The 24,133-nt window shown below is 43.3% G+C and overlaps 61 non-coding genes and 1 pseudogene across 61 annotated transcripts; all 62 read right to left on the bottom strand.

Annotated features, from left to right (window-relative positions):
• Positions 1-102: 102 nt before the first annotated feature.
• LOC137920913 (5S ribosomal RNA) lies at positions 103-221 on the bottom strand. Its single transcript, XR_011107155.1, has one exon. It is a non-coding gene; the product is annotated as a 5S ribosomal RNA (ribosomal RNA).
• Positions 222-375: 154 nt separating this feature from the next.
• Positions 376-494, bottom strand: LOC137920912 (5S ribosomal RNA). The gene has a single exon (XR_011107154.1). It is a non-coding gene; the product is annotated as a 5S ribosomal RNA (ribosomal RNA).
• A 153-nt stretch (positions 495-647) lies between these two features.
• On the bottom strand, positions 648-761 carry LOC137920719 (5S ribosomal RNA; annotated as a pseudogene).
• Positions 762-914: 153 nt separating this feature from the next.
• On the bottom strand, positions 915-1,033 carry LOC137920911 (5S ribosomal RNA). Its single transcript, XR_011107153.1, has one exon. It is a non-coding gene; the product is annotated as a 5S ribosomal RNA (ribosomal RNA).
• A 154-nt stretch (positions 1,034-1,187) lies between these two features.
• Positions 1,188-1,306, bottom strand: LOC137920909 (5S ribosomal RNA). The gene has a single exon (XR_011107152.1). It is a non-coding gene; the product is annotated as a 5S ribosomal RNA (ribosomal RNA).
• Positions 1,307-1,458: 152 nt separating this feature from the next.
• LOC137920908 (5S ribosomal RNA) lies at positions 1,459-1,577 on the bottom strand. Its single transcript, XR_011107151.1, has one exon. It is a non-coding gene; the product is annotated as a 5S ribosomal RNA (ribosomal RNA).
• A 154-nt stretch (positions 1,578-1,731) lies between these two features.
• Positions 1,732-1,850, bottom strand: LOC137920654 (5S ribosomal RNA). Its single transcript, XR_011106914.1, has one exon. It is a non-coding gene; the product is annotated as a 5S ribosomal RNA (ribosomal RNA).
• Positions 1,851-2,003: 153 nt separating this feature from the next.
• Positions 2,004-2,122, bottom strand: LOC137920907 (5S ribosomal RNA). Its single transcript, XR_011107150.1, has one exon. It is a non-coding gene; the product is annotated as a 5S ribosomal RNA (ribosomal RNA).
• Positions 2,123-2,275: 153 nt separating this feature from the next.
• On the bottom strand, positions 2,276-2,394 carry LOC137920906 (5S ribosomal RNA). The gene has a single exon (XR_011107149.1). It is a non-coding gene; the product is annotated as a 5S ribosomal RNA (ribosomal RNA).
• A 154-nt stretch (positions 2,395-2,548) lies between these two features.
• LOC137920905 (5S ribosomal RNA) lies at positions 2,549-2,667 on the bottom strand. The gene has a single exon (XR_011107148.1). It is a non-coding gene; the product is annotated as a 5S ribosomal RNA (ribosomal RNA).
• A 153-nt stretch (positions 2,668-2,820) lies between these two features.
• Positions 2,821-2,939, bottom strand: LOC137920904 (5S ribosomal RNA). Its single transcript, XR_011107147.1, has one exon. It is a non-coding gene; the product is annotated as a 5S ribosomal RNA (ribosomal RNA).
• Positions 2,940-3,092: 153 nt separating this feature from the next.
• LOC137920902 (5S ribosomal RNA) lies at positions 3,093-3,211 on the bottom strand. Its single transcript, XR_011107145.1, has one exon. It is a non-coding gene; the product is annotated as a 5S ribosomal RNA (ribosomal RNA).
• A 154-nt stretch (positions 3,212-3,365) lies between these two features.
• LOC137920901 (5S ribosomal RNA) lies at positions 3,366-3,484 on the bottom strand. Its single transcript, XR_011107144.1, has one exon. It is a non-coding gene; the product is annotated as a 5S ribosomal RNA (ribosomal RNA).
• Positions 3,485-3,637: 153 nt separating this feature from the next.
• LOC137920900 (5S ribosomal RNA) lies at positions 3,638-3,756 on the bottom strand. The gene has a single exon (XR_011107143.1). It is a non-coding gene; the product is annotated as a 5S ribosomal RNA (ribosomal RNA).
• Positions 3,757-3,910: 154 nt separating this feature from the next.
• Positions 3,911-4,029, bottom strand: LOC137920899 (5S ribosomal RNA). Its single transcript, XR_011107142.1, has one exon. It is a non-coding gene; the product is annotated as a 5S ribosomal RNA (ribosomal RNA).
• A 152-nt stretch (positions 4,030-4,181) lies between these two features.
• On the bottom strand, positions 4,182-4,300 carry LOC137920898 (5S ribosomal RNA). Its single transcript, XR_011107141.1, has one exon. It is a non-coding gene; the product is annotated as a 5S ribosomal RNA (ribosomal RNA).
• A 154-nt stretch (positions 4,301-4,454) lies between these two features.
• LOC137920897 (5S ribosomal RNA) lies at positions 4,455-4,573 on the bottom strand. Its single transcript, XR_011107140.1, has one exon. It is a non-coding gene; the product is annotated as a 5S ribosomal RNA (ribosomal RNA).
• A 153-nt stretch (positions 4,574-4,726) lies between these two features.
• Positions 4,727-4,845, bottom strand: LOC137920896 (5S ribosomal RNA). Its single transcript, XR_011107139.1, has one exon. It is a non-coding gene; the product is annotated as a 5S ribosomal RNA (ribosomal RNA).
• Positions 4,846-4,999: 154 nt separating this feature from the next.
• LOC137920895 (5S ribosomal RNA) lies at positions 5,000-5,118 on the bottom strand. The gene has a single exon (XR_011107138.1). It is a non-coding gene; the product is annotated as a 5S ribosomal RNA (ribosomal RNA).
• A 154-nt stretch (positions 5,119-5,272) lies between these two features.
• Positions 5,273-5,391, bottom strand: LOC137920892 (5S ribosomal RNA). The gene has a single exon (XR_011107137.1). It is a non-coding gene; the product is annotated as a 5S ribosomal RNA (ribosomal RNA).
• Positions 5,392-5,545: 154 nt separating this feature from the next.
• On the bottom strand, positions 5,546-5,664 carry LOC137920891 (5S ribosomal RNA). The gene has a single exon (XR_011107136.1). It is a non-coding gene; the product is annotated as a 5S ribosomal RNA (ribosomal RNA).
• A 153-nt stretch (positions 5,665-5,817) lies between these two features.
• On the bottom strand, positions 5,818-5,936 carry LOC137920889 (5S ribosomal RNA). The gene has a single exon (XR_011107134.1). It is a non-coding gene; the product is annotated as a 5S ribosomal RNA (ribosomal RNA).
• A 154-nt stretch (positions 5,937-6,090) lies between these two features.
• LOC137920888 (5S ribosomal RNA) lies at positions 6,091-6,209 on the bottom strand. The gene has a single exon (XR_011107133.1). It is a non-coding gene; the product is annotated as a 5S ribosomal RNA (ribosomal RNA).
• A 153-nt stretch (positions 6,210-6,362) lies between these two features.
• Positions 6,363-6,481, bottom strand: LOC137920887 (5S ribosomal RNA). The gene has a single exon (XR_011107132.1). It is a non-coding gene; the product is annotated as a 5S ribosomal RNA (ribosomal RNA).
• A 154-nt stretch (positions 6,482-6,635) lies between these two features.
• On the bottom strand, positions 6,636-6,754 carry LOC137920886 (5S ribosomal RNA). The gene has a single exon (XR_011107131.1). It is a non-coding gene; the product is annotated as a 5S ribosomal RNA (ribosomal RNA).
• A 153-nt stretch (positions 6,755-6,907) lies between these two features.
• LOC137920885 (5S ribosomal RNA) lies at positions 6,908-7,026 on the bottom strand. Its single transcript, XR_011107130.1, has one exon. It is a non-coding gene; the product is annotated as a 5S ribosomal RNA (ribosomal RNA).
• A 154-nt stretch (positions 7,027-7,180) lies between these two features.
• LOC137920884 (5S ribosomal RNA) lies at positions 7,181-7,299 on the bottom strand. The gene has a single exon (XR_011107129.1). It is a non-coding gene; the product is annotated as a 5S ribosomal RNA (ribosomal RNA).
• A 1,481-nt stretch (positions 7,300-8,780) lies between these two features.
• On the bottom strand, positions 8,781-8,899 carry LOC137920883 (5S ribosomal RNA). The gene has a single exon (XR_011107128.1). It is a non-coding gene; the product is annotated as a 5S ribosomal RNA (ribosomal RNA).
• A 153-nt stretch (positions 8,900-9,052) lies between these two features.
• Positions 9,053-9,171, bottom strand: LOC137920882 (5S ribosomal RNA). Its single transcript, XR_011107127.1, has one exon. It is a non-coding gene; the product is annotated as a 5S ribosomal RNA (ribosomal RNA).
• Positions 9,172-9,324: 153 nt separating this feature from the next.
• Positions 9,325-9,443, bottom strand: LOC137920881 (5S ribosomal RNA). Its single transcript, XR_011107126.1, has one exon. It is a non-coding gene; the product is annotated as a 5S ribosomal RNA (ribosomal RNA).
• Positions 9,444-9,597: 154 nt separating this feature from the next.
• LOC137920880 (5S ribosomal RNA) lies at positions 9,598-9,716 on the bottom strand. Its single transcript, XR_011107125.1, has one exon. It is a non-coding gene; the product is annotated as a 5S ribosomal RNA (ribosomal RNA).
• Positions 9,717-9,870: 154 nt separating this feature from the next.
• Positions 9,871-9,989, bottom strand: LOC137920878 (5S ribosomal RNA). The gene has a single exon (XR_011107123.1). It is a non-coding gene; the product is annotated as a 5S ribosomal RNA (ribosomal RNA).
• A 153-nt stretch (positions 9,990-10,142) lies between these two features.
• Positions 10,143-10,261, bottom strand: LOC137920876 (5S ribosomal RNA). The gene has a single exon (XR_011107122.1). It is a non-coding gene; the product is annotated as a 5S ribosomal RNA (ribosomal RNA).
• A 154-nt stretch (positions 10,262-10,415) lies between these two features.
• On the bottom strand, positions 10,416-10,534 carry LOC137920604 (5S ribosomal RNA). Its single transcript, XR_011106867.1, has one exon. It is a non-coding gene; the product is annotated as a 5S ribosomal RNA (ribosomal RNA).
• A 154-nt stretch (positions 10,535-10,688) lies between these two features.
• Positions 10,689-10,807, bottom strand: LOC137920875 (5S ribosomal RNA). Its single transcript, XR_011107121.1, has one exon. It is a non-coding gene; the product is annotated as a 5S ribosomal RNA (ribosomal RNA).
• A 153-nt stretch (positions 10,808-10,960) lies between these two features.
• On the bottom strand, positions 10,961-11,079 carry LOC137920874 (5S ribosomal RNA). The gene has a single exon (XR_011107120.1). It is a non-coding gene; the product is annotated as a 5S ribosomal RNA (ribosomal RNA).
• A 153-nt stretch (positions 11,080-11,232) lies between these two features.
• LOC137920873 (5S ribosomal RNA) lies at positions 11,233-11,351 on the bottom strand. The gene has a single exon (XR_011107119.1). It is a non-coding gene; the product is annotated as a 5S ribosomal RNA (ribosomal RNA).
• Positions 11,352-11,504: 153 nt separating this feature from the next.
• Positions 11,505-11,623, bottom strand: LOC137920872 (5S ribosomal RNA). Its single transcript, XR_011107118.1, has one exon. It is a non-coding gene; the product is annotated as a 5S ribosomal RNA (ribosomal RNA).
• Positions 11,624-11,777: 154 nt separating this feature from the next.
• Positions 11,778-11,896, bottom strand: LOC137920603 (5S ribosomal RNA). Its single transcript, XR_011106866.1, has one exon. It is a non-coding gene; the product is annotated as a 5S ribosomal RNA (ribosomal RNA).
• Positions 11,897-12,050: 154 nt separating this feature from the next.
• Positions 12,051-12,169, bottom strand: LOC137920871 (5S ribosomal RNA). Its single transcript, XR_011107117.1, has one exon. It is a non-coding gene; the product is annotated as a 5S ribosomal RNA (ribosomal RNA).
• A 153-nt stretch (positions 12,170-12,322) lies between these two features.
• LOC137920870 (5S ribosomal RNA) lies at positions 12,323-12,441 on the bottom strand. Its single transcript, XR_011107115.1, has one exon. It is a non-coding gene; the product is annotated as a 5S ribosomal RNA (ribosomal RNA).
• A 153-nt stretch (positions 12,442-12,594) lies between these two features.
• LOC137920869 (5S ribosomal RNA) lies at positions 12,595-12,713 on the bottom strand. Its single transcript, XR_011107114.1, has one exon. It is a non-coding gene; the product is annotated as a 5S ribosomal RNA (ribosomal RNA).
• A 154-nt stretch (positions 12,714-12,867) lies between these two features.
• Positions 12,868-12,986, bottom strand: LOC137920602 (5S ribosomal RNA). The gene has a single exon (XR_011106865.1). It is a non-coding gene; the product is annotated as a 5S ribosomal RNA (ribosomal RNA).
• Positions 12,987-13,140: 154 nt separating this feature from the next.
• On the bottom strand, positions 13,141-13,259 carry LOC137920868 (5S ribosomal RNA). Its single transcript, XR_011107113.1, has one exon. It is a non-coding gene; the product is annotated as a 5S ribosomal RNA (ribosomal RNA).
• Positions 13,260-14,740: 1,481 nt separating this feature from the next.
• On the bottom strand, positions 14,741-14,859 carry LOC137920865 (5S ribosomal RNA). The gene has a single exon (XR_011107111.1). It is a non-coding gene; the product is annotated as a 5S ribosomal RNA (ribosomal RNA).
• A 154-nt stretch (positions 14,860-15,013) lies between these two features.
• On the bottom strand, positions 15,014-15,132 carry LOC137920643 (5S ribosomal RNA). Its single transcript, XR_011106904.1, has one exon. It is a non-coding gene; the product is annotated as a 5S ribosomal RNA (ribosomal RNA).
• A 154-nt stretch (positions 15,133-15,286) lies between these two features.
• LOC137920864 (5S ribosomal RNA) lies at positions 15,287-15,405 on the bottom strand. The gene has a single exon (XR_011107110.1). It is a non-coding gene; the product is annotated as a 5S ribosomal RNA (ribosomal RNA).
• A 153-nt stretch (positions 15,406-15,558) lies between these two features.
• LOC137920863 (5S ribosomal RNA) lies at positions 15,559-15,677 on the bottom strand. The gene has a single exon (XR_011107109.1). It is a non-coding gene; the product is annotated as a 5S ribosomal RNA (ribosomal RNA).
• A 154-nt stretch (positions 15,678-15,831) lies between these two features.
• On the bottom strand, positions 15,832-15,950 carry LOC137920862 (5S ribosomal RNA). Its single transcript, XR_011107108.1, has one exon. It is a non-coding gene; the product is annotated as a 5S ribosomal RNA (ribosomal RNA).
• Positions 15,951-17,850: 1,900 nt separating this feature from the next.
• LOC137920861 (5S ribosomal RNA) lies at positions 17,851-17,969 on the bottom strand. The gene has a single exon (XR_011107107.1). It is a non-coding gene; the product is annotated as a 5S ribosomal RNA (ribosomal RNA).
• Positions 17,970-18,122: 153 nt separating this feature from the next.
• Positions 18,123-18,241, bottom strand: LOC137920676 (5S ribosomal RNA). Its single transcript, XR_011106935.1, has one exon. It is a non-coding gene; the product is annotated as a 5S ribosomal RNA (ribosomal RNA).
• A 153-nt stretch (positions 18,242-18,394) lies between these two features.
• Positions 18,395-18,513, bottom strand: LOC137920860 (5S ribosomal RNA). Its single transcript, XR_011107106.1, has one exon. It is a non-coding gene; the product is annotated as a 5S ribosomal RNA (ribosomal RNA).
• Positions 18,514-18,667: 154 nt separating this feature from the next.
• LOC137920859 (5S ribosomal RNA) lies at positions 18,668-18,786 on the bottom strand. The gene has a single exon (XR_011107105.1). It is a non-coding gene; the product is annotated as a 5S ribosomal RNA (ribosomal RNA).
• Positions 18,787-18,939: 153 nt separating this feature from the next.
• LOC137920858 (5S ribosomal RNA) lies at positions 18,940-19,058 on the bottom strand. The gene has a single exon (XR_011107104.1). It is a non-coding gene; the product is annotated as a 5S ribosomal RNA (ribosomal RNA).
• A 154-nt stretch (positions 19,059-19,212) lies between these two features.
• On the bottom strand, positions 19,213-19,331 carry LOC137920857 (5S ribosomal RNA). Its single transcript, XR_011107103.1, has one exon. It is a non-coding gene; the product is annotated as a 5S ribosomal RNA (ribosomal RNA).
• A 153-nt stretch (positions 19,332-19,484) lies between these two features.
• LOC137920856 (5S ribosomal RNA) lies at positions 19,485-19,603 on the bottom strand. The gene has a single exon (XR_011107102.1). It is a non-coding gene; the product is annotated as a 5S ribosomal RNA (ribosomal RNA).
• A 154-nt stretch (positions 19,604-19,757) lies between these two features.
• LOC137920854 (5S ribosomal RNA) lies at positions 19,758-19,876 on the bottom strand. The gene has a single exon (XR_011107100.1). It is a non-coding gene; the product is annotated as a 5S ribosomal RNA (ribosomal RNA).
• A 1,481-nt stretch (positions 19,877-21,357) lies between these two features.
• LOC137920853 (5S ribosomal RNA) lies at positions 21,358-21,476 on the bottom strand. Its single transcript, XR_011107099.1, has one exon. It is a non-coding gene; the product is annotated as a 5S ribosomal RNA (ribosomal RNA).
• A 154-nt stretch (positions 21,477-21,630) lies between these two features.
• On the bottom strand, positions 21,631-21,749 carry LOC137920642 (5S ribosomal RNA). Its single transcript, XR_011106903.1, has one exon. It is a non-coding gene; the product is annotated as a 5S ribosomal RNA (ribosomal RNA).
• A 154-nt stretch (positions 21,750-21,903) lies between these two features.
• On the bottom strand, positions 21,904-22,022 carry LOC137920852 (5S ribosomal RNA). Its single transcript, XR_011107098.1, has one exon. It is a non-coding gene; the product is annotated as a 5S ribosomal RNA (ribosomal RNA).
• Positions 22,023-22,175: 153 nt separating this feature from the next.
• LOC137920851 (5S ribosomal RNA) lies at positions 22,176-22,294 on the bottom strand. The gene has a single exon (XR_011107097.1). It is a non-coding gene; the product is annotated as a 5S ribosomal RNA (ribosomal RNA).
• A 154-nt stretch (positions 22,295-22,448) lies between these two features.
• On the bottom strand, positions 22,449-22,567 carry LOC137920849 (5S ribosomal RNA). Its single transcript, XR_011107096.1, has one exon. It is a non-coding gene; the product is annotated as a 5S ribosomal RNA (ribosomal RNA).
• Between the last annotated feature and the right edge of the window lie 1,566 nt (positions 22,568-24,133).

Here is a 24,133-nt window from a genome sequence, read left to right as displayed (position 1 = left end):
TTCATTTTTTTGGTAATAATCTCCTATAAAAATGGATAAAACTTTATGGATTGAGAATGTTGGAGCGCTAAAAGGGAACCGCCGAAAGAAAAACGCCAAAAAAGCCAACATCACGCGGTGTTCCCAGGCGGTCACCCATCCAAGTACTGACCGCGCCCGACGTTGCTTAACTTCGGTGATCGGACGAGAACCGGTGTATTCAACGTGGTATGGACGTTGGCGACTGATGGTCTTCGAAACGCAAACGCGAGAGGCGACATCGGAGAGAAATCTTCATTTTTTTGTTAATAATCTCCTATGAAAAATGGATAAAAGTTTACGGATTGAGAATATTGGAGCGCTAAAAAGGAACCGCCGAAAGAAAAACGCCAAAAAAGCCAACATCACGCGGTGTTCCCAGGCGGTCACCCATCCAAGTACTGACCGCGCCCGACGTTGCTTAACTTCGGTGATCGGACGAGAACCGGTGTATTCAACGTGGTATGGACGTTGGCGACTGATGGTCTTCGAAACGCAAACGCGAGAGGCGACATCGGAGAGAAATCTTCATTTTTTTATTAATAATCTCCTTTGAAAAATGGATAAAAGTTTATGGATTGAGAATACAGGAGCGCTAAAAAGGAACCGCCGAAAAAAAACGCCAAAAAAGCCAACATCACGCGGTGTTCCCAGGCGGTCACCCATCCAAGTACTGACATGACGTTGCTTAACTTCGGTGATCGGACGAGAACCGGTGTATTCAACGTGGTATGGACGTTGGCGACAGATGGTCTTCGAAACGCAAACGCGAGAGGCGACATCGGAGAGAAATCTTCATTTTTTTGTTAATAATCTCCTATGGAAAATGGATAAAAGTTTATGGATTGAGAATACAGGAGCGCTAAAAAGGAACCGCCGAAAAAAAACGCCAAGAAAGCCAACATCACGCGGTGTTCCCAGGCGGTCACCCATCCAAGTACTGACCGCGCCCGACGTTGCTTAACTTCGGTGATCGGACGAGAACCGGTGTATTCAACGTGGTATGGACGTTGGCGACTGATGGTCTTCGAAACGCAAACGCGAGAGGCGACATCGGAGAGAAATCTTCATTTTTTTATTAATAATCTCCTATGAAAAATGGATAAAAGTTTACGGATTGAGAATATTGGAGCGCTAAAAAGGAACCGCCGAAAGAAAAACGCCAAAAAAGCCAACATCACGCGGTGTTCCCAGGCGGTCACCCATCCAAGTACTGACCGCGCCCGACGTTGCTTAACTTCGGTGATCGGACGAGAACCGGTGTATTCAACGTGGTATGGACGTTGGCGACTGATGGTCTTCGAAACGCAAACGCGAGAGGCGACATCGGAGAGAAATCTTCATTTTTTTGGTAATAATCTCCTATAAAAATGGATAAAACTTTATGGATTGAGAATGTTGGAGCGCTAAAAGGGAACCGCCGAAAAAAAACGCCAAAAAAGCCAACATCACGCGGTGTTCCCAGGCGGTCACCCATCCAAGTACTGACCGCGCCCGACGTTGCTTAACTTCGGTGATCGGACGAGAACCGGTGTATTCAACGTGGTATGGACGTTGGCGACTGATGGTCTTCGAAACGCAAACGCGAGAGGCGACATCGGAGAGAAATCTTCATTTTTTTGTTAATAATCGCCTATGAAAAATGGATAAAAGTTTACGGATTGAGAATATTGGAGTGCTAAAAAGGAACCGCCGAAAGAAAAACGCCAAAAAAGCCAACATCACGCGGTGTTCCCAGGCGGTCACCCATCCAAGTACTGACCGCGCCCGACGTTGCTTAACTTCGGTAATCGGACGAGAACCGGTGTATTCAACGTGGTATGGACGTTGGCGACTGATGGTCTTCGAAACGTAAACGCGAGAGGCGACATCGGAGAGAAATCTTCATTTTTTTGGTAATAATCTCCTATAAAAATGGATAAAACTTTATGGATTGAGAATGTTGGAGCGCTAAAAGGGAACCGCCGAAAGAAAAACGCCAAAAAAGCCAACATCACGCGGTGTTCCCAGGCGGTCACCCATCCAAGTACTGACCGCGCCCGACGTTGCTTAACTTCGGTGATCGGACGAGAACCGGTGTATTCAACGTGGTATGGACGTTGGCGACTGATGGTCTTCGAAACGCAAACGCGAGAGGCGACATCGGAGAGAAATCTTCATTTTTTTGGTAATAATCTCCTATAAAAATGGATAAAACTTTATGGATTGAGAATGTTGGAGCGCTAAAAGGGAACCGCCGAAAGAAAAACGCCAAAAAAGCCAACATCACGCGGTGTTCCCAGGCGGTCACCCATCCAAGTACTGACCGCGCCCGACGTTGCTTAACTTCGGTGATCGGACGAGAACCGGTGTATTCAACGTGGTATGGACGTTGGCGACTGATGGTCTTCGAAACGCAAACGCGAGAGGCGACATCGGAGAGAAATCTTCATTTTTTTGTTAATAATCGCCTATGAAAAATGGATAAAAGTTTACGGATTGAGAATATTGGAGTGCTAAAAAGGAACCGCCGAAAGAAAAACGCCAAAAAAGCCAACATCACGCGGTGTTCCCAGGCGGTCACCCATCCAAGTACTGACCGCGCCCGACGTTGCTTAACTTCGGTGATCGGACGAGAACCGGTGTATTCAACGTGGTATGGACGTTGGCGACTGATGGTCTTCGAAACGTAAACGCGAGAGGCGACATCGGAGAGAAATCTTCATTTTTTTGGTAATAATCTCCTATAAAAATGGATAAAACTTTATGGATTGAGAATGTTGGAGCGCTAAAAGGGAACCGCCGAAAGAAAAACGCCAAAAAAGCCAACATCACGCGGTGTTCCCAGGCGGTCACCCATCCAAGTACTGACCGCGCCCGACGTTGCTTAACTTCGGTGATCGGACGAGAACCGGTGTATTCAACGTGGTATGGACGTTGGCGACTGATGGTCTTCGAAACGCAAACGCGAGAGGCGACATCGGAGAGAAATCTTCATTTTTTTGGTAATAATCTCCTATAAAAATGGATAAAACTTTATGGATTGAGAATGTTGGAGCGCTAAAAGGGAACCGCCGAAAGAAAAACGCCAAAAAAGCCAACATCACGCGGTGTTCCCAGGCGGTCACCCATCCAAGTACTGACCGCGCCCGACGTTGCTTAACTTCGGTGATCGGACGAGAACCGGTGTATTCAACGTGGTATGGACGTTGGCGACTGATGGTCTTCGAAACGCAAACGCGAGAGGCGACATCGGAGAGAAATCTTCATTTTTTTGTTAATAATCTCCTATGAAAAATGGATAAAAGTTTACGGATTGAGAATATTGGAGCGCTAAAAAGGAACCGCCGAAAGAAAAACGCCAAAAAAGCCAACATCACGCGGTGTTCCCAGGCGGTCACCCATCCAAGTACTGACCGCGCCCGACGTTGCTTAACTTCGGTGATCGGACGAGAACCGGTGTATTCAACGTGGTATGGACGTTGGCGACTGATGGTCTTCGAAACGCAAACGCGAGAGGCGACATCGGAGAGAAATCTTCATTTTTTTATTAATAATCTCCTTTGAAAAATGGATAAAAGTTTATGGATTGAGAATACAGGAGCGCTAAAAAGGAACCGCCGAAAAAAAACGCCAAAAAAGCCAACATCACGCGGTGTTCCCAGGCGGTCACCCATCCAAGTACTGACCGCGCCCGACGTTGCTTAACTTCGGTGATCGGACGAGAACCGGTGTATTCAACGTGGTATGGACGTTGGCGACTGATGGTCTTCGAAACGCAAACGCGAGAGGCGACATCGGAGAGAAATCTTCATTTTTTTATTAATAATCTCCTATGAAAAATGGATAAAAGTTTACGGATTGAGAATATTGGAGCGCTAAAAAGGAACCGCCGAAAGAAAAACGCCAAAAAAGCCAACATCACGCGGTGTTCCCAGGCGGTCACCCATCCAAGTACTGACCGCGCCCGACGTTGCTTAACTTCGGTGATCGGACGAGAACCGGTGTATTCAACGTGGTATGGACGTTGGCGACTGATGGTCTTCGAAACGCAAACGCGAGAGGCGACATCGGAGAGAAATCTTCATTTTTTTGGTAATAATCTCCTATAAAAATGGATAAAACTTTATGGATTGAGAATGTTGGAGCGCTAAAAGGGAACCGCCGAAAAAAAACGCCAAAAAAGCCAACATCACGCGGTGTTCCCAGGCGGTCACCCATCCAAGTACTGACCGCGCCCGACGTTGCTTAACTTCGGTGATCGGACGAGAACCGGTGTATTCAACGTGGTATGGACGTTGGCGACTGATGGTCTTCGAAACGCAAACGCGAGAGGCGACATCGGAGAGAAATCTTCATTTTTTTGTTAATAATCGCCTATGAAAAATGGATAAAAGTTTACGGATTGAGAATATTGGAGTGCTAAAAAGGAACCGCCGAAAGAAAAACGCCAAAAAAGCCAACATCACGCGGTGTTCCCAGGCGGTCACCCATCCAAGTACTGACCGCGCCCGACGTTGCTTAACTTCGGTGATCGGACGAGAACCGGTGTATTCAACGTGGTATGGACGTTGGCGACTGATGGTCTTCGAAACGTAAACGCGAGAGGCGACATCGGAGAGAAATCTTCATTTTTTTGGTAATAATCTCCTATAAAAATGGATAAAACTTTATGGATTGAGAATGTTGGAGCGCTAAAAGGGAACCGCCGAAAGAAAAACGCCAAAAAAGCCAACATCACGCGGTGTTCCCAGGCGGTCACCCATCCAAGTACTGACCGCGCCCGACGTTGCTTAACTTCGGTGATCGGACGAGAACCGGTGTATTCAACGTGGTATGGACGTTGGCGACTGATGGTCTTCGAAACGCAAACGCGAGAGGCGACATCGGAGAGAAATCTTCATTTTTTTGTTAATAATCTCCTATGAAAAATGGATGAAAGTTTACGGATTGAGAATATTGGAGCGCTAAAAAGGAACCGCCGAAAGAAAAACGCCAAAAAAGCCAACATCACGCGGTGTTCCCAGGCGGTCACCCATCCAAGTACTGACCGCGCCCGACGTTGCTTAACTTCGGTGATCGGACGAGAACCGGTGTATTCAACGTGGTATGGACGTTGGCGACTGATGGTCTTCGAAACGCAAACGCGAGAGGCGACATCGGAGAGAAATCTTCATTTTTTTGTTAATAATCTCCTATGAAAAATGGATAAAAGTTTACGGATTGAGAATATTGGAGCGCTAAAAAGGAACCGCCGAAAGAAAAACGCCAAAAAAGCCAACATCACGCGGTGTTCCCAGGCGGTCACCCATCCAAGTACTGACCGCGCCCGACGTTGCTTAACTTCGGTGATCGGACGAGAACCGGTGTATTCAACGTGGTATGGACGTTGGCGACTGATGGTCTTCGAAACGCAAACGCGAGAGGCGACATCGGAGAGAAATCTTCATTTTTTTGTTAATAATCTCCTATGAAAAATGGATAAAAGTTTACGGATTGAGAATATTGGAGTGCTAAAAAGGAACCGCCGAAAGAAAAACGCCAAAAAAGCCAACATCACGCGGTGTTCCCAGGCGGTCACCCATCCAAGTACTGACCGCGCCCGACGTTGCTTAACTTCGGTGATCGGACGAGAACCGGTGTATTCAACGTGGTATGGACGTTGGCGACTGATGGTCTTCGAAACGTAAACGCGAGAGGCGACATCGGAGAGAAATCTTCATTTTTTTGGTAATAATCTCCTATAAAAATGGATAAAACTTTATGGATTGAGAATGTTGGAGCGCTAAAAGGGAACCGCCGAAAGAAAAACGCCAAAAAAGCCAACATCACGCGGTGTTCCCAGGCGGTCACCCATCCAAGTACTGACCGCGCCCGACGTTGCTTAACTTCGGTGATCGGACGAGAACCGGTGTATTCAACGTGGTATGGACGTTGGCGACTGATGGTCTTCGAAACGCAAACGCGAGAGGCGACATCGGAGAGAAATCTTCATTTTTTTGTTAATAATCTCCTATGAAAAATGGATAAAAGTTTACGGATTGAGAATATTGGAGCGCTAAAAAGGAACCGCCGAAAGAAAAACGCCAAAAAAGCCAACATCACGCGGTGTTCCCAGGCGGTCACCCATCCAAGTACTGACCGCGCCCGACGTTGCTTAACTTCGGTGATCGGACGAGAACCGGTGTATTCAACGTGGTATGGACGTTGGCGACTGATGGTCTTCGAAACGCAAACGCGAGAGGCGACATCGGAGAGAAATCTTCATTTTTTGTTAATAATCTCCTATGAAAAATGGATAAAAGTTTACGGATTGAGAATATTGGAGCGCTAAAAAGGAACCGCCGAAAGAAAAACGCCAAAAAAGCCAACATCACGCGGTGTTCCCAGGCGGTCACCCATCCAAGTACTGACCGCGCCCGACGTTGCTTAACTTCGGTGATCGGACGAGAACCGGTGTATTCAACGTGGTATGGACGTTGGCGACTGATGGTCTTCGAAACGCAAACGCGAGAGGCGACATCGGAGAGAAATCTTCATTTTTTTGTTAATAATCTCCTATGAAAAATGGATAAAAGTTTACGGATTGAGAATATTGGAGCGCTAAAAAGGAACCGCCGAAAGAAAAACGCCAAAAAAGCCAACATCACGCGGTGTTCCCAGGCGGTCACCCATCCAAGTACTGACCGCGCCCGACGTTGCTTAACTTCGGTGATCGGACGAGAACCGGTGTATTCAACGTGGTATGGACGTTGGCGACTGATGGTCTTCGAAACGCAAACGCGAGAGGCGACATCGGAGAGAAATCTTCATTTTTTTGGTAATAATCTCCTATAAAAATGGATAAAACTTTATGGATTGAGAATGTTGGAGCGCTAAAAGGGAACCGCCGAAAGAAAAACGCCAAAAAAGCCAACATCACGCGGTGTTCCCAGGCGGTCACCCATCCAAGTACTGACCGCGCCCGACGTTGCTTAACTTCGGTGATCGGACGAGAACCGGTGTATTCAACGTGGTATGGACGTTGGCGACTGATGGTCTTCGAAACGCAAACGCGAGAGGCGACATCGGAGAGAAATCTTCATTTTTTTGTTAATAATCTCCTATGAAAAATGGATAAAAGTTTACGGATTGAGAATATTGGAGCGCTAAAAAGGAACCGCCGAAAGAAAAACGCCAAAAAAGCCAACATCACGCGGTGTTCCCAGGCGGTCACCCATCCAAGTACTGACCGCGCCCGACGTTGCTTAACTTCGGTGATCGGACGAGAACCGGTGTATTCAACGTGGTATGGACGTTGGCGACTGATGGTCTTCGAAACGCAAACGCGAGAGGCGACATCGGAGAGAAATCTTCATTTTTTTGGTAATAATCTCCTATAAAAATGGATAAAACTTTATGGATTGAGAATGTTGGAGCGCTAAAAGGGAACCGCCGAAAGAAAAACGCCAAAAAAGCCAACATCACGCGGTGTTCCCAGGCGGTCACCCATCCAAGTACTGACCGCGCCCGACGTTGCTTAACCCTTTCAGGACCATAAGGTTACGGTGCCTTATTTAATTAATTTAGCTAGATGTAATGAATTAATAGGCATCCTAAAAACATAATTTATAATAAAAATTAAAAAAAGTTTTACATTTTTCTTGGAAATTTATGGGACAAATATGTCCCTATGGTCGCTAAGGGTTACTTTCTACTTAAACTCTAAATTTTGGTTTACTTGTTGGTAAGTCTGTTTTGTTGTAAATAATGTACATTTGTTACTTAGTGTACTCTTTTTTACTTTTTCATGAATAATATAAATATAATAGGGCAAGTTATTTGTGGTACTCGGCGAAACAATTCCTGTTGTTGATGGATTGGTTAATGATTAGATGGATTGATTTTTTGAGACGTTGAAGGATCAGGTGATTCTTGCCGTTGAAGAGTCGTCGTCTCTTCAACCTCGACATCAAATACCCCTTGGTCATCATCCTGTACTAGAAGTCTTTGGTCTTCGTCATCAAGCACTAAGTCATCTTCCTCATCGCTATTGTCGCCCACAAGAATTTGAAGAATTTTATTTTTTCGAAGTTCAAAAACTCCACGTCCCTTACGAAACATATTCTGAGAAAAATATGAATAAGAAAATGATAGCATTTTGGTATATCACCAGGTCAAAAGTTAAGAAATTCCGTATAAAAGTATCCCTTTACGCCGACAGGGACATCCGTGTCCCATAATCTTTATAACGATTTATCACAGAATACAACATAAATACATTACTACTGAATATTTAGAATAACAATTTACTTAACAGGTAATGATAATTTGACACTGTAAAAACTTGAAAAGCACTTTTACAATATCAATTATTTATTCCAAACAGCAGATCATTCGCGCCAAAAGAACTCTAACGTTCCGATGACGATAAACAATAAACGGTGTTAGTTATCCTATATTGCCAGTAAAAAATAATAAAAAGGTACTTTCCAAAATATTAAAACAAAAAAATAATTTACAATGGTTACGTAAATATTTAATTAATCCATGATTTTTGCTTGGGACACCGGCGTCCCCGTGGTCGTGAAAGGGTTAACTTCGGTGATCGGACGAGAACCGGTGTATTCAACGTGGTATGGACGTTGGCGACTGATGGTCTTCGAAACGCAAACGCGAGAGGCGACATCGGAGAGAAATCTTCATTTTTTTGTTAATAATCTCCTATGAAAAATGGATGAAAGTTTACGGATTGAGAATATTGGAGCGCTAAAAAGGAACCGCCGAAAGAAAAACGCCAAAAAAGCCAACATCACGCGGTGTTCCCAGGCGGTCACCCATCCAAGTACTGACCGCGCCCGACGTTGCTTAACTTCGGTGATCGGACGAGAACCGGTGTATTCAACGTGGTATGGACGTTGGCGACTGATGGTCTTCGAAACGTAAACGCGAGAGGCGACATCGGAGAGAAATCTTCATTTTTTTGGTAATAATATCCTATAAAAATGGATAAAACTTTATGGATTGAGAATGTTGGAGCGCTAAAAAGGAACCGCCGAAAGAAAAACGCCAAAAAAGCCAACATCACGCGGTGTTCCCAGGCGGTCACCCATCCAAGTACTGACCGCGCCCGACGTTGCTTAACTTCGGTGATCGGACGAGAACCGGTGTATTCAACGTGGTATGGACGTTGGCGACTGATGGTCTTCGAAACGTAAACGCGAGAGGCGACATCGGAGAGAAATCTTCATTTTTTTGGTAATAATCTCCTATAAAAATGGATAAAACTTTATGGATTGAGAATGTTGGAGCGCTAAAAGGGAACCGCCGAAAGAAAAACGCCAAAAAAGCCAACATCACGCGGTGTTCCCAGGCGGTCACCCATCCAAGTACTGACCGCGCCCGACGTTGCTTAACTTCGGTGATCGGACGAGAACCGGTGTATTCAACGTGGTATGGACGTTGGCGACTGATGGTCTTCGAAACGTAAACGCGAGAGGCGACATCGGAGAGAAATCTTCATTTTTTTGTTAATAATCTCCTATGAAAAATGGATAAAAGTTTACGGATTGAGAATATTGGAGCGCTAAAAAGGAACCGCCGAAAGAAAAACGCCAAAAAAGCCAACATCACGCGGTGTTCCCAGGCGGTCACCCATCCAAGTACTGACCGCGCCCGACGTTGCTTAACTTCGGTGATCGGACGAGAACCGGTGTATTCAACGTGGTATGGACGTTGGCGACAGATGGTCTTCGAAACGCAAACGCGAGAGGCGACATCGGAGAGAAATCTTCATTTTTTTGTTAATAATCTCCTATGAAAAATGGATAAAAGTTTACGGATTGAGAATATTGGAGTGCTAAAAAGGAACCGCCGAAAGAAAAACGCCAAAAAAGCCAACATCACGCGGTGTTCCCAGGCGGTCACCCATCCAAGTACTGACCGCGCCCGACGTTGCTTAACTTCGGTGATCGGACGAGAACCGGTGTATTCAACGTGGTATGGACGTTGGCGACTGATGGTCTTCGAAACGTAAACGCGAGAGGCGACATCGGAGAGAAATCTTCATTTTTTTGGTAATAATCTCCTATAAAAATGGATAAAACTTTATGGATTGAGAATGTTGGAGCGCTAAAAGGGAACCGCCGAAAGAAAAACGCCAAAAAAGCCAACATCACGCGGTGTTCCCAGGCGGTCACCCATCCAAGTACTGACCGCGCCCGACGTTGCTTAACTTCGGTGATCGGACGAGAACCGGTGTATTCAACGTGGTATGGACGTTGGCGACTGATGGTCTTCGAAACGCAAACGCGAGAGGCGACATCGGAGAGAAATCTTCATTTTTTTGTTAATAATCTCCTATGAAAAATGGATAAAAGTTTACGGATTGAGAATATTGGAGCGCTAAAAAGGAACCGCCGAAAGAAAAACGCCAAAAAAGCCAACATCACGCGGTGTTCCCAGGCGGTCACCCATCCAAGTACTGACCGCGCCCGACGTTGCTTATCTTCGGTGATCGGACGAGAACCGGTGTATTCAACGTGGTATGGACGTTGGCGACTGATGGTCTTCGAAACGCAAACGCGAGAGGCGACATCGGAGAGAAATCTTCATTTTTTTGTTAATAATCTCCTATGAAAAATGGATAAAAGTTTACGGATTGAGAATATTGGAGCGCTAAAAAGGAACCGCCGAAAGAAAAACGCCAAAAAAGCCAACATCACGCGGTGTTCCCAGGCGGTCACCCATCCAAGTACTGACCGCGCCCGACGTTGCTTAACTTCGGTGATCGGACGAGAACCGGTGTATTCAACGTGGTATGGACGTTGGCGACTGATGGTCTTCGAAACGCAAACGCGAGAGGCGACATCGGAGAGAAATCTTCATTTTTTTGGTAATAATCTCCTATAAAAATGGATAAAACTTTATGGATTGAGAATGTTGGAGCGCTAAAAGGGAACCGCCGAAAGAAAAACGCCAAAAAAGCCAACATCACGCGGTGTTCCCAGGCGGTCACCCATCCAAGTACTGACCGCGCCCGACGTTGCTTAACTTCGGTGATCGGACGAGAACCGGTGTATTCAACGTGGTATGGACGTTGGCGACTGATGGTCTTCGAAACGTAAACGCGAGAGGCGACATCGGAGAGAAATCTTCATTTTTTTGGTAATAATCTCCTATAAAAATGGATAAAACTTTATGGATTGAGAATGTTGGAGCGCTAAAAGGGAACCGCCGAAAGAAAAACGCCAAAAAAGCCAACATCACGCGGTGTTCCCAGGCGGTCACCCATCCAAGTACTGACCGCGCCCGACGTTGCTTAACTTCGGTGATCGGACGAGAACCGGTGTATTCAACGTGGTATGGACGTTGGCGACTGATGGTCTTCGAAACGTAAACGCGAGAGGCGACATCGGAGAGAAATCTTCATTTTTTTGGTAATAATCTCCTATAAAAATGGATAAAACTTTATGGATTGAGAATGTTGGAGCGCTAAAAGGGAACCGCCGAAAGAAAAACGCCAAAAAAGCCAACATCACGCGGTGTTCCCAGGCGGTCACCCATCCAAGTACTGACCGCGCCCGACGTTGCTTAACTTCGGTGATCGGACGAGAACCGGTGTATTCAACGTGGTATGGACGTTGGCGACTGATGGTCTTCGAAACGCAAACGCGAGAGGCGACATCGGAGAGAAATCTTCATTTTTTTGTTAATAATCTCCTATGAAAAATGGATAAAAGTTTACGGATTGAGAATATTGGAGCGCTAAAAAGGAACCGCCGAAAGAAAAACGCCAAAAAAGCCAACATCACGCGGTGTTCCCAGGCGGTCACCCATCCAAGTACTGACCGCGCCCGACGTTGCTTATCTTCGGTGATCGGACGAGAACCGGTGTATTCAACGTGGTATGGACGTTGGCGACTGATGGTCTTCGAAACGCAAACGCGAGAGGCGACATCGGAGAGAAATCTTCATTTTTTTGTTAATAATCTCCTATGAAAAATGGATAAAAGTTTACGGATTGAGAATATTGGAGCGCTAAAAAGGAACCGCCGAAAGAAAAACGCCAAAAAAGCCAACATCACGCGGTGTTCCCAGGCGGTCACCCATCCAAGTACTGACCGCGCCCGACGTTGCTTAACTTCGGTGATCGGACGAGAACCGGTGTATTCAACGTGGTATGGACGTTGGCGACTGATGGTCTTCGAAACGCAAACGCGAGAGGCGACATCGGAGAGAAATCTTCATTTTTTTGGTAATAATCTCCTATAAAAATGGATAAAACTTTATGGATTGAGAATGTTGGAGCGCTAAAAGGGAACCGCCGAAAGAAAAACGCCAAAAAAGCCAACATCACGCGGTGTTCCCAGGCGGTCACCCATCCAAGTACTGACCGCGCCCGACGTTGCTTAACTTCGGTGATCGGACGAGAACCGGTGTATTCAACGTGGTATGGACGTTGGCGACTGATGGTCTTCGAAACGTAAACGCGAGAGGCGACATCGGAGAGAAATCTTCATTTTTTTGGTAATAATCTCCTATAAAAATGGATAAAACTTTATGGATTGAGAATGTTGGAGCGCTAAAAGGGAACCGCCGAAAGAAAAACGCCAAAAAAGCCAACATCACGCGGTGTTCCCAGGCGGTCACCCATCCAAGTACTGACCGCGCCCGACGTTGCTTAACTTCGGTGATCGGACGAGAACCGGTGTATTCAACGTGGTATGGACGTTGGCGACTGATGGTCTTCGAAACGCAAACGCGAGAGGCGACATCGGAGAGAAATCTTCATTTTTTTGTTAATAATCTCCTATGAAAAATGGATAAAAGTTTACGGATTGAGAATATTGGAGCGCTAAAAAGGAACCGCCGAAAGAAAAACGCCAAAAAAGCCAACATCACGCGGTGTTCCCAGGCGGTCACCCATCCAAGTACTGACCGCGCCCGACGTTGCTTATCTTCGGTGATCGGACGAGAACCGGTGTATTCAACGTGGTATGGACGTTGGCGACTGATGGTCTTCGAAACGCAAACGCGAGAGGCGACATCGGAGAGAAATCTTCATTTTTTTGTTAATAATCTCCTATGAAAAATGGATAAAAGTTTACGGATTGAGAATATTGGAGCGCTAAAAAGGAACCGCCGAAAGAAAAACGCCAAAAAAGCCAACATCACGCGGTGTTCCCAGGCGGTCACCCATCCAAGTACTGACCGCGCCCGACGTTGCTTAACTTCGGTGATCGGACGAGAACCGGTGTATTCAACGTGGTATGGACGTTGGCGACTGATGGTCTTCGAAACGCAAACGCGAGAGGCGACATCGGAGAGAAATCTTCATTTTTTTGGTAATAATCTCCTATAAAAATGGATAAAACTTTATGGATTGAGAATGTTGGAGCGCTAAAAGGGAACCGCCGAAAGAAAAACGCCAAAAAAGCCAACATCACGCGGTGTTCCCAGGCGGTCACCCATCCAAGTACTGACCGCGCCCGACGTTGCTTAACCCTTTCAGGACCATAAGGTTACGGTGCCTTATTTAATTAATTTAGCTAGATGTAATGAATTAATAGGCATCCTAAAAACATAATTTATAATAAAAATTAAAAAAAGTTTTACATTTTTCTTGGAAATTTATGGGACAAATATGTCCCTATGGTCGCTAAGGGTTACTTTCTACTTAAACTCTAAATTTTGGTTTACTTGTTGGTAAGTCTGTTTTGTTGTAAATAATGTACATTTGTTACTTAGTGTACTCTTTTTTACTTTTTCATGAATAATATAAATATAATAGGGCAAGTTATTTGTGGTACTCGGCGAAACAATTCCTGTTGTTGATGGATTGGTTAATGATTAGATGGATTGATTTTTTGAGACGTTGAAGGATCAGGTGATTCTTGCCGTTGAAGAGTCGTCGTCTCTTCAACCTCGACATCAAATACCCCTTGGTCATCATCCTGTACTAGAAGTCTTTGGTCTTCGTCATCAAGCACTAAGTCATCTTCCTCATCGCTATTGTCGCCCACAAGAATTTGAAGAATTTTATTTTTTCGAAGTTCAAAAACTCCACGTCCCTTACGAAACATATTCTGAGAAAAATATGAATAAGAAAATGATAGCATTTTGGTATATCACCAGGTCAAAAGTTAAGAAATTCCGTATAAAAGTATCCCTTTACGCCGACAGGGACATCCGTGTCCCATAATCTTTATAACGATTTATCACAGAATACAACATAAATACATTACTACTGAATATTTAGAATAACAATTTACTTAACAGGTAATGATAATTTGACACTGTAAAAACTTGAAAAGCACTTTTACAATATCAATTATTTATTCCAAACAGCAGATCATTCGCGCCAAAAGAACTCTAACGTTCCGATGACGATAAACAATAAACGGTGTTAGTTATCCTATATTGCCAGTAAAAAATAATAAAAAGGTACTTTCCAAAATATTAAAACAAAAAAATAATTTACAATGGTTACGTAAATATTTAATTAATCCATGATTTTTGCTTGGGACACCGGCGTCCCCGTGGTCGTGAAAGGGTTAACTTCGGTGATCGGACGAGAACCGGTGTATTCAACGTGGTATGGACGTTGGCGACTGATGGTCTTCGAAACGCAAACGCGAGAGGCGACATCGGAGAGAAATCTTCATTTTTTTGTTAATAATCTCCTATGAAAAATGGATGAAAGTTTACGGATTGAGAATATTGGAGCGCTAAAAAGGAACCGCCGAAAGAAAAACGCCAAAAAAGCCAACATCACGCGGTGTTCCCAGGCGGTCACCCATCCAAGTACTGACCGCGCCCGACGTTGCTTAACTTCGGTGATCGGACGAGAACCGGTGTATTCAACGTGGTATGGACGTTGGCGACTGATGGTCTTCGAAACGCAAACGCGAGAGGCGACATCGGAGAGAAATCTTCATTTTTTTGTTAATTATCTCCTATGAAAAATGGATAAAAGTTTACGGATTGAGAATATTGGAGCGCTAAAAAGGAACCGCCGAAAGAAAAACGCCAAAAAAGCCAACATCACGCAGTGTTCCCAGGCGGTCACCCATCCAAGTACTGACCGCGCCCGACGTTGCTTAACTTCGGTGATCGGACGAGAACCGGTGTATTCAACGTGGTATGGACGTTGGCGACTAATGGTCTTCGAAACGCAAACGCGAGAGGCGACATCGAAGAGAAATCTTCATTTTTTTGTTAATAATCTCCTATGAAAAATGGATAAAAGTTTACGGATTGAGAATATTGGAGTGCTAAAAAGGAACCGCCGAAAGAAAAACGCCAAAAAAGCCAACATCACGCGGTGTTCCCAGGCGGTCACCCATCCAAGTACTGACCGCGCCCGACGTTGCTTAACTTCGGTGATCGGACGAGAACCGGTGTATTCAACGTGGTATGGACGTTGGCGACTGATGGTCTTCGAAACGTAAACGCGAGAGGCGACATCGGAGAGAAATCTTCATTTTTTTGGTAATAATCTCCTATAAAAATGGATAAAACTTTATGGATTGAGAATGTTGGAGCGCTAAAAGGGAACCGCCGAAAGAAAAACGCCAAAAAAGCCAACATCACGCGGTGTTCCCAGGCGGTCACCCATCCAAGTACTGACCGCGCCCGACGTTGCTTAACTTCGGTGATCGGACGAGAACCGGTGTATTCAACGTGGTATGGACGTTGGCGACTGGTGGTCTTCGAAACGCAAACGCGAGAGGCGACATCGGAGAGAAATCTTCATTTTTTTGTTAATAATCTCCTATGAAAAATGGATAAAAGTTTACGGATTGAGAATATTGGAGCGCTAAAAAGGAACCGCCGAAAGAAAAACGCCAAAAAAGCCAACATCACGCGGTGTTCCCAGGCGGTCACCCATCCAAGTACTGACCGCGCCCGACGTTGCTTAACTTCGGTGATCGGACGAGAACCGGTGTATTCAACGTGGTATGGACGTTGGCGACCGTTCGTCTTCGATGCGCAAACACCATCTTGGTGATCTTCGAAACCGAATCCTAATTCTCTGTTATGTCTTTGTTATTTTCTTCAATATTTTTTTTTCAACGTCCACACTAAATAGATAAATCGGCGGAAATTGCATTACATAATAATGGCTACTGCTTGGTCTCAGAGATCTTTCCTTATGAAGATTTGTACTTCATCGTCCACTCACATACAATACTTACCAGTGTATCGTATGTGCCTTTCGTTGTATAACAAATTTGAAAACTAAGTCGACATCTTCAGTATTTCCTTTGCGAAGTTAAACAATGTTTGTTACTATAATACATACTATGCCGCATGTACACGTCATAACAATGAACACATTCATAACACAGCTTTACACAAGTAGAGCCCTTTGCTACGTGCGAGCGTCATCGTGAAACTGGTACGCGCTCTACCAGCCTTATTCTTAGTTTTTAAGTTCACAGATTCTTCCGCTCCGTGAACTCAGCTCCGATGAAGCTGTCTTCGAGCTAAGAGCAATAACATCAACATAGAATAAGCATACAATGCAGTTTCATTTTTATTTTCAAGCCGTTACTATTGTTCAATTAAACTTATTATTATCTACAAAAGGTTTGGAATATATTTTGGTTGTAAGAGAGTGATCGACACATATATATATAATACGCCAATACCTCACCTTGCGTCGTAGTTAGGTTCCAAAAAAACACGACGCAAATTGAAACGCCGCAAAGTGAATTAAGATTTTCTATAGCAAACCACATAAAGATCGAAGATAGGTTCCAGGGTCACGAAAATACTACTTTTTAAAAAGAAAATTGAACAAAGTGAACATTTAAAAAACAAAAATAACATAACTCTGCCAATTAAATAAATTGTAATAATATTTACCTTTTTGATAACCAGAAACAACGCGTAAAAATTTATATTAATTTATTATTCTCTTTTAAAATAAGCACAACACACTACTTAATTAAAACTGAACTTTTAAAATTAGCAAAACAAAGTGAAAATAAAACTGTATTCAAATTGCGTTGATTTTTGGTTAGAAAGAGAATCCCCGAGTTTTGATGGCGTAATGCAATTAAAAACAAAAGTGTTGCCATCTTTTAAAAAATAAAATTAAATTAAATTAAAAAAAAACGACGCAAAGCGAAGTATTGGTGTACTCTTCAGCTTTAATGAAAGTTCTTTTCGCATCGAGTAGGCAACCTGCCCACGTTTTTTTCTTTTGTATTTATCTACGTTAAACTCGATATTATGTATAACTAGCTGATCCCGAAAATGTTGTTTTGCAAAAAAAATATTTTTAATTTTCAATTTAATAATAAGGGTTGATCGTAGAGGGGTAAAAATTTAGGGTTGTATGGTATTTATTTGGCGAAGAAGAGCGCCATCTACAGGGAAAATATTGAAATGGCAGAGTAACGACAGCGGACTCATCTAAATGCTACGAGATGGCAGTGTGATCGGCCTGAAAAAATCACCTTTTGTTACTAGAAAATAAAAACACAAAATATTAATAATTTGAATTGTTATCATAAAAAATAACCTGAACGCAATTGAAAACAATAAATAGTCAAGTAAGAAAGCGATCCTTCTTAAAGGTTTTTCCATGTATAAAGTATGATTAAGAAAATTGGTTACAGTATTTTAAAAAGATTTTGAAGGTGAAATCAACTTGGGTTTTATTTTGTGCTATAATAGTTCACATCGTGAACAAAAAAGGAGTCGTGTATCAAAATATTACAAAATTAGGCTAAGTATAAGACAGTAAAGAGCGCCAGTTTTAACAACGATAAAAATTGACGAATGACATGCAAAACAAAAGTTTATGAATTGAGAATATTGAAGCGCTAAAAGAGGGAACCGCTGAAAGAAAAACGCTAAAAAAGCCAACATCACGCGGTGTTCCCAGGCGGTCACCCATCCAAGTACTGACCGCGCCCGACGTTGCTTAACTTCGGTGATCGGACGAGAACCGGTGTATTCAACGTGGTATGGACGTTGGCGACTGATGGTCTTCGAAACGCAAACGCGAGAGGCAACATCGGAGAGAAATCTTCATTTTTTTGTTAATAATCTCCTATGAAAAATGGATAAAAGTTTATGGATTGAGAATACAGGAGCGCTAAAAAGGAACCGCCGAAAAAAAACGCCAAAAAAGCCAACATCACGCGGTGTTCCCAGGCGGTCACCCATCCAAGTACTGACCGCGCCCGACGTTGCTTAACTTCGGTGATCGGACGAGAACCGGTGTATTTAACGTGGTATGGACGTTGGCGACTGATGGTCTTCGAAACGCAAACGCGAGAGGCGACATCGGAGAGAAATCTTCATTTTTTTGTTAATAATCGCCTATGAAAAATGGATAAAAGTTTACGGATTGAGAATATTGGAGTGCTAAAAAGGAACCGCCGAAAAAAAACGCCAAAAAAGCCAACATCACGCGGTGTTCCCAGGCGGTCACCCATCCAAGTACTGACCGCGCCCGACGTTGCTTAACTTCGGTGATCGGACGAGAACCGGTGTATTCAACGTGGTATGGACGTTGGCGACTGATGGTCTTCGAAACGCAAACGCGAGAGGCGACATCGGAGAGAAATCTTCATTTTTTTGTTAATAATCTCCTATGAAAAATGGATAAAAGTTTACGGATTGAGAATATTGGAGCGCTAAAAAGGAACCGCCGAAAGAAAAACGCCAAAAAAGCCAACATCACGCGGTGTTCCCAGGCGGTCACCCATCCAAGTACTGACCGCGCCCGACGTTGCTTAACTTCGGTGATCGGACGAGAACCGGTGTATTCAACGTGGTATGGACGTTGGCGACTGATGGTCTTCGAAACGCAAACGCGAGAGGCGACATCGGAGAGAAATCTTCATTTTTTTATTAATAATCTCCTTTGAAAAATGGATAAAAGTTTATGGATTGAGAATACAGGAGCGCTAAAAAGGAACCGCCGAAAAAAAACGCCAAAAAAGCCAACATCACGCGGTGTTCCCAGGCGGTCACCCATCCAAGTACTGACCGCGCCCGACGTTGCTTAACTTCGGTGATCGGACGAGAACCGGTGTATTCAACGTGGTATGGACGTTGGCGACTGATGGTCTTCGAAACGCAAACGCGAGAGGCGACATCGGAGAGAAATCTTCATTTTTTTGTTAATAATCTCCTATGAAAAATGGATAAAAGTTTACGGATTGAGAATATTGGAGCGCTAAAAAGGAACCGCCGAAAGAAAAACGCCAAAAAAGCCAACATCACGCGGTGTTCCCAGGCGGTCACCCATCCAAGTACTGACCGCGCCCGACGTTGCTTAACTTCGGTGATCGGACGAGAACCGGTGTATTCAACGTGGTATGGACGTTGGCGACTGATGGTCTTCGAAACGCAAACGCGAGAGGCGACATCGGAGAGAAATCTTCATTTTTTTGGTAATAATCTCCTATAAAAATGGATAAAACTTTATGGATTGAGAATGTTGGAGCGCTAAAAGGGAACCGCCGAAAGAAAAACGCCAAAAAAGCCAACATCACGCGGTGTTCCCAGGCGGTCACCCATCCAAGTACTGACCGCGCCCGACGTTGCTTAACTTCGGTGATCGGACGAGAACCGGTGTATTCAACGTGGTATGGACGTTGGCGACTGATGGTCTTCGAAACGCAAACGCGAGAGGCGACATCGGAGAGAAATCTTCATTTTTTTGTTAATAATCTCCTATGAAAAATGGATAAAAGTTTACGGATTGAGAATATTGGAGCGCTAAAAAGGAACCGCCGAAAGAAAAACGCCAAAAAAGCCAACATCACGCGGTGTTCCCAGGCGGTCACCCATCCAAGTACTGACCGCGCCCGACGTTGCTTAACTTCGGTGATCGGACGAGAACCGGTGTATTCAACGTGGTATGGACGTTGGCGACTGATGGTCTTCGAAACGCAAACGCGAGAGGCGACATCGGAGAGAAATCTTCATTTTTTTGGTAATAATCTCCTATAAAAATGGATAAAACTTTATGGATTGAGAATGTTGGAGCGCTAAAAGGGAACCGCCGAAAGAAAAACGCCAAAAAAGCCAACATCACGCGGTGTTCCCAGGCGGTCACCCATCCAAGTACTGACCGCGCCCGACGTTGCTTAACCCTTTCAGGACCATAAGGTTACGGTGCCTTATTTAATTAATTTAGCTAGATGTAATGAATTAATAGGCATCCTAAAAACATAATTTATAATAAAAATTAAAAAAAGTTTTACATTTTTCTTGGAAATTTATGGGACAAATATGTCCCTATGGTCGCTAAGGGTTACTTTCTACTTAAACTCTAAATTTTGGTTTACTTGTTGGTAAGTCTGTTTTGTTGTAAATAATGTACATTTGTTACTTAGTGTACTCTTTTTTACTTTTTCATGAATAATATAAATATAATAGGGCAAGTTATTTGTGGTACTCGGCGAAACAATTCCTGTTGTTGATGGATTGGTTAATGATTAGATGGATTGATTTTTTGAGACGTTGAAGGATCAGGTGATTCTTGCCGTTGAAGAGTCGTCGTCTCTTCAACCTCGACATCAAATACCCCTTGGTCATCATCCTGTACTAGAAGTCTTTGGTCTTCGTCATCAAGCACTAAGTCATCTTCCTCATCGCTATTGTCGCCCACAAGAATTTGAAGAATTTTATTTTTTCGAAGTTCAAAAACTCCACGTCCCTTACGAAACATATTCTGAGAAAAATATGAATAAGAAAATGATAGCATTTTGGTATATCACCAGGTCAAAAGTTAAGAAATTCCGTATAAAAGTATCCCTTTACGCCGACAGGGACATCCGTGTCCCATAATCTTTATAACGATTTATCACAGAATACAACATAAATACATTACTACTGAATATTTAGAATAACAATTTACTTAACAGGTAATGATAATTTGACACTGTAAAAACTTGAAAAGCACTTTTACAATATCAATTATTTATTCCAAACAGCAGATCATTCGCGCCAAAAGAACTCTAACGTTCCGATGACGATAAACAATAAACGGTGTTAGTTATCCTATATTGCCAGTAAAAAATAATAAAAAGGTACTTTCCAAAATATTAAAACAAAAAAATAATTTACAATGGTTACGTAAATATTTAATTAATCCATGATTTTTGCTTGGGACACCGGCGTCCCCGTGGTCGTGAAAGGGTTAACTTCGGTGATCGGACGAGAACCGGTGTATTCAACGTGGTATGGACGTTGGCGACTGATGGTCTTCGAAACGCAAACGCGAGAGGCGACATCGGAGAGAAATCTTCATTTTTTTGTTAATAATCTCCTATGAAAAATGGATGAAAGTTTACGGATTGAGAATATTGGAGCGCTAAAAAGGAACCGCCGAAAGAAAAACGCCAAAAAAGCCAACATCACGCGGTGTTCCCAGGCGGTCACCCATCCAAGTACTGACCGCGCCCGACGTTGCTTAACTTCGGTGATCGGACGAGAACCGGTGTATTCAACGTGGTATGGACGTTGGCGACTGATGGTCTTCGAAACGCAAACGCGAGAGGCGACATCGGAGAGAAATCTTCATTTTTTTGTTAATTATCTCCTATGAAAAATGGATAAAAGTTTACGGATTGAGAATATTGGAGCGCTAAAAAGGAACCGCCGAAAGAAAAACGCCAAAAAAGCCAACATCACGCAGTGTTCCCAGGCGGTCACCCATCCAAGTACTGACCGCGCCCGACGTTGCTTAACTTCGGTGATCGGACGAGAACCGGTGTATTCAACGTGGTATGGACGTTGGCGACTAATGGTCTTCGAAACGCAAACGCGAGAGGCGACATCGAAGAGAAATCTTCATTTTTTTGTTAATAATCTCCTATGAAAAATGGATAAAAGTTTACGGATTGAGAATATTGGAGTGCTAAAAAGGAACCGCCGAAAGAAAAACGCCAAAAAAGCCAACATCACGCGGTGTTCCCAGGCGGTCACCCATCCAAGTACTGACCGCGCCCGACGTTGCTTAACTTCGGTGATCGGACGAGAACCGGTGTATTCAACGTGGTATGGACGTTGGCGACTGATGGTCTTCGAAACGTAAACGCGAGAGGCGACATCGGAGAGAAATCTTCATTTTTTTGGTAATAATCTCCTATAAAAATGGATAAAACTTTATGGATTGAGAATGTTGGAGCGCTAAAAGGGAACCGCCGAAAGAAAAACGCCAAAAAAGCCAACATCACGCGGTGTTCCCAGGCGGTCACCCATCCAAGTACTGACCGCGCCCGACGTTGCTTAACTTCGGTGATCGGACGAGAACCGGTGTATTCAACGTGGTATGGACGTTGGCGACTGGTGGTCTTCGAAACGCAAACGCGAGAGGCGACATCGGAGAGAAATCTTCATTTTTTTGTTAATAATCTCCTATGAAAAATGGATAAAAGTTTACGGATTGAGAATATTGGAGCGCTAAAAAGGAACCGCCGAAAGAAAAACGCCAAAAAAGCCAACATCACGCGGTGTTCCCAGGCGGTCACCCATCCAAGTACTGACCGCGCCCGACGTTGCTTAACTTCGGTGATCGGACGAGAACCGGTGTATTCAACGTGGTATGGACGTTGGCGACCGTTCGTCTTCGATGCGCAAACACCATCTTGGTGATCTTCGAAACCGAATCCTAATTCTCTGTTATGTCTTTGTTATTTTCTTCAATATTTTTTTTTCAACGTCCACACTAAATAGATAAATCGGCGGAAATTGCATTACATAATAATGGCTACTGCTTGGTCTCAGAGATCTTTCCTTATGAAGATTTGTACTTCATCGTCCACTCACATACAATACTTACCAGTGTATCGTATGTGCCTTTCGTTGTATAACAAATTTGAAAACTAAGTCGACATCTTCAGTATTTCCTTTGCGAAGTTAAACAATGTTTGTTACTATAATACATACTATGCCGCATGTACACGTCATAACAATGAACACATTCATAACACAGCTTTACACAAGTAGAGCCCTTTGCTACGTGCGAGCGTCATCGTGAAACTGGTACGCGCTCTACCAGCCTTATTCTTAGTTTTTAAGTTCACAGATTCTTCCGCTCCGTGAACTCAGCTCCGATGAAGCTGTCTTCGAGCTAAGAGCAATAACATCAACATAGAATAAGCATACAATGCAGTTTCATTTTTATTTTCAAGCCGTTACTATTGTTCAATTAAACTTATTATTATCTACAAAAGGTTTGGAATATATTTTGGTTGTAAGAGAGTGATCGACACATATATATATAATACGCCAATACCTCACCTTGCGTCGTAGTTAGGTTCCAAAAAAACACGACGCAAATTGAAACGCCGCAAAGTGAATTAAGATTTTCTATAGCAAACCACATAAAGATCGAAGATAGGTTCCAGGGTCACGAAAATACTACTTTTTAAAAAGAAAATTGAACAAAGTGAACATTTAAAAAACAAAAATAACATAACTCTGCCAATTAAATAAATTGTAATAATATTTACCTTTTTGATAACCAGAAACAACGCGTAAAAATTTATATTAATTTATTATTCTCTTTTAAAATAAGCACAACACACTACTTAATTAAAACTGAACTTTTAAAATTAGCAAAACAAAGTGAAAATAAAACTGTATTCAAATTGCGTTGATTTTTGGTTAGAAAGAGAATCCCCGAGTTTTGATGGCGTAATGCAATTAAAAACAAAAGTGTTGCCATCTTTTAAAAAATAAAATTAAATTAAATTAAAAAAAAACGACGCAAAGCGAAGTATTGGTGTACTCTTCAGCTTTAATGAAAGTTCTTTTCGCATCGAGTAGGCAACCTGCCCACGTTTTTTTCTTTTGTATTTATCTACGTTAAACTCGATATTATGTATAACTAGCTGATCCCGAAAATGTTGTTTTGCAAAAAAAATATTTTTAATTTTCAATTTAATAATAAGGGTTGATCGTAGAGGGGTAAAAATTTAGGGTTGTATGGTATTTATTTGGCGAAGAAGAGCGCCATCTACAGGGAAAATATTGAAATGGCAGAGTAACGACAGCGGACTCATCTAAATGCTACGAGATGGCAGTGTGATCGGCCTGAAAAAATCACCTTTTGTTACTAGAAAATAAAAACACAAAATATTAATAATTTGAATTGTTATCATAAAAAATAACCTGAACG

Source organism: Battus philenor, unplaced genomic scaffold (assembly GCF_028537555.1).
Source record: "Battus philenor isolate CCGP_79_NKW_IND1 unplaced genomic scaffold, ilBatPhil1.0.hap1 SCAF_18, whole genome shotgun sequence".
NCBI lineage: Eukaryota > Metazoa > Arthropoda > Insecta > Lepidoptera > Papilionidae > Battus > Battus philenor.
This window is presented reverse-complemented; position numbering and strand designations above follow the sequence as displayed.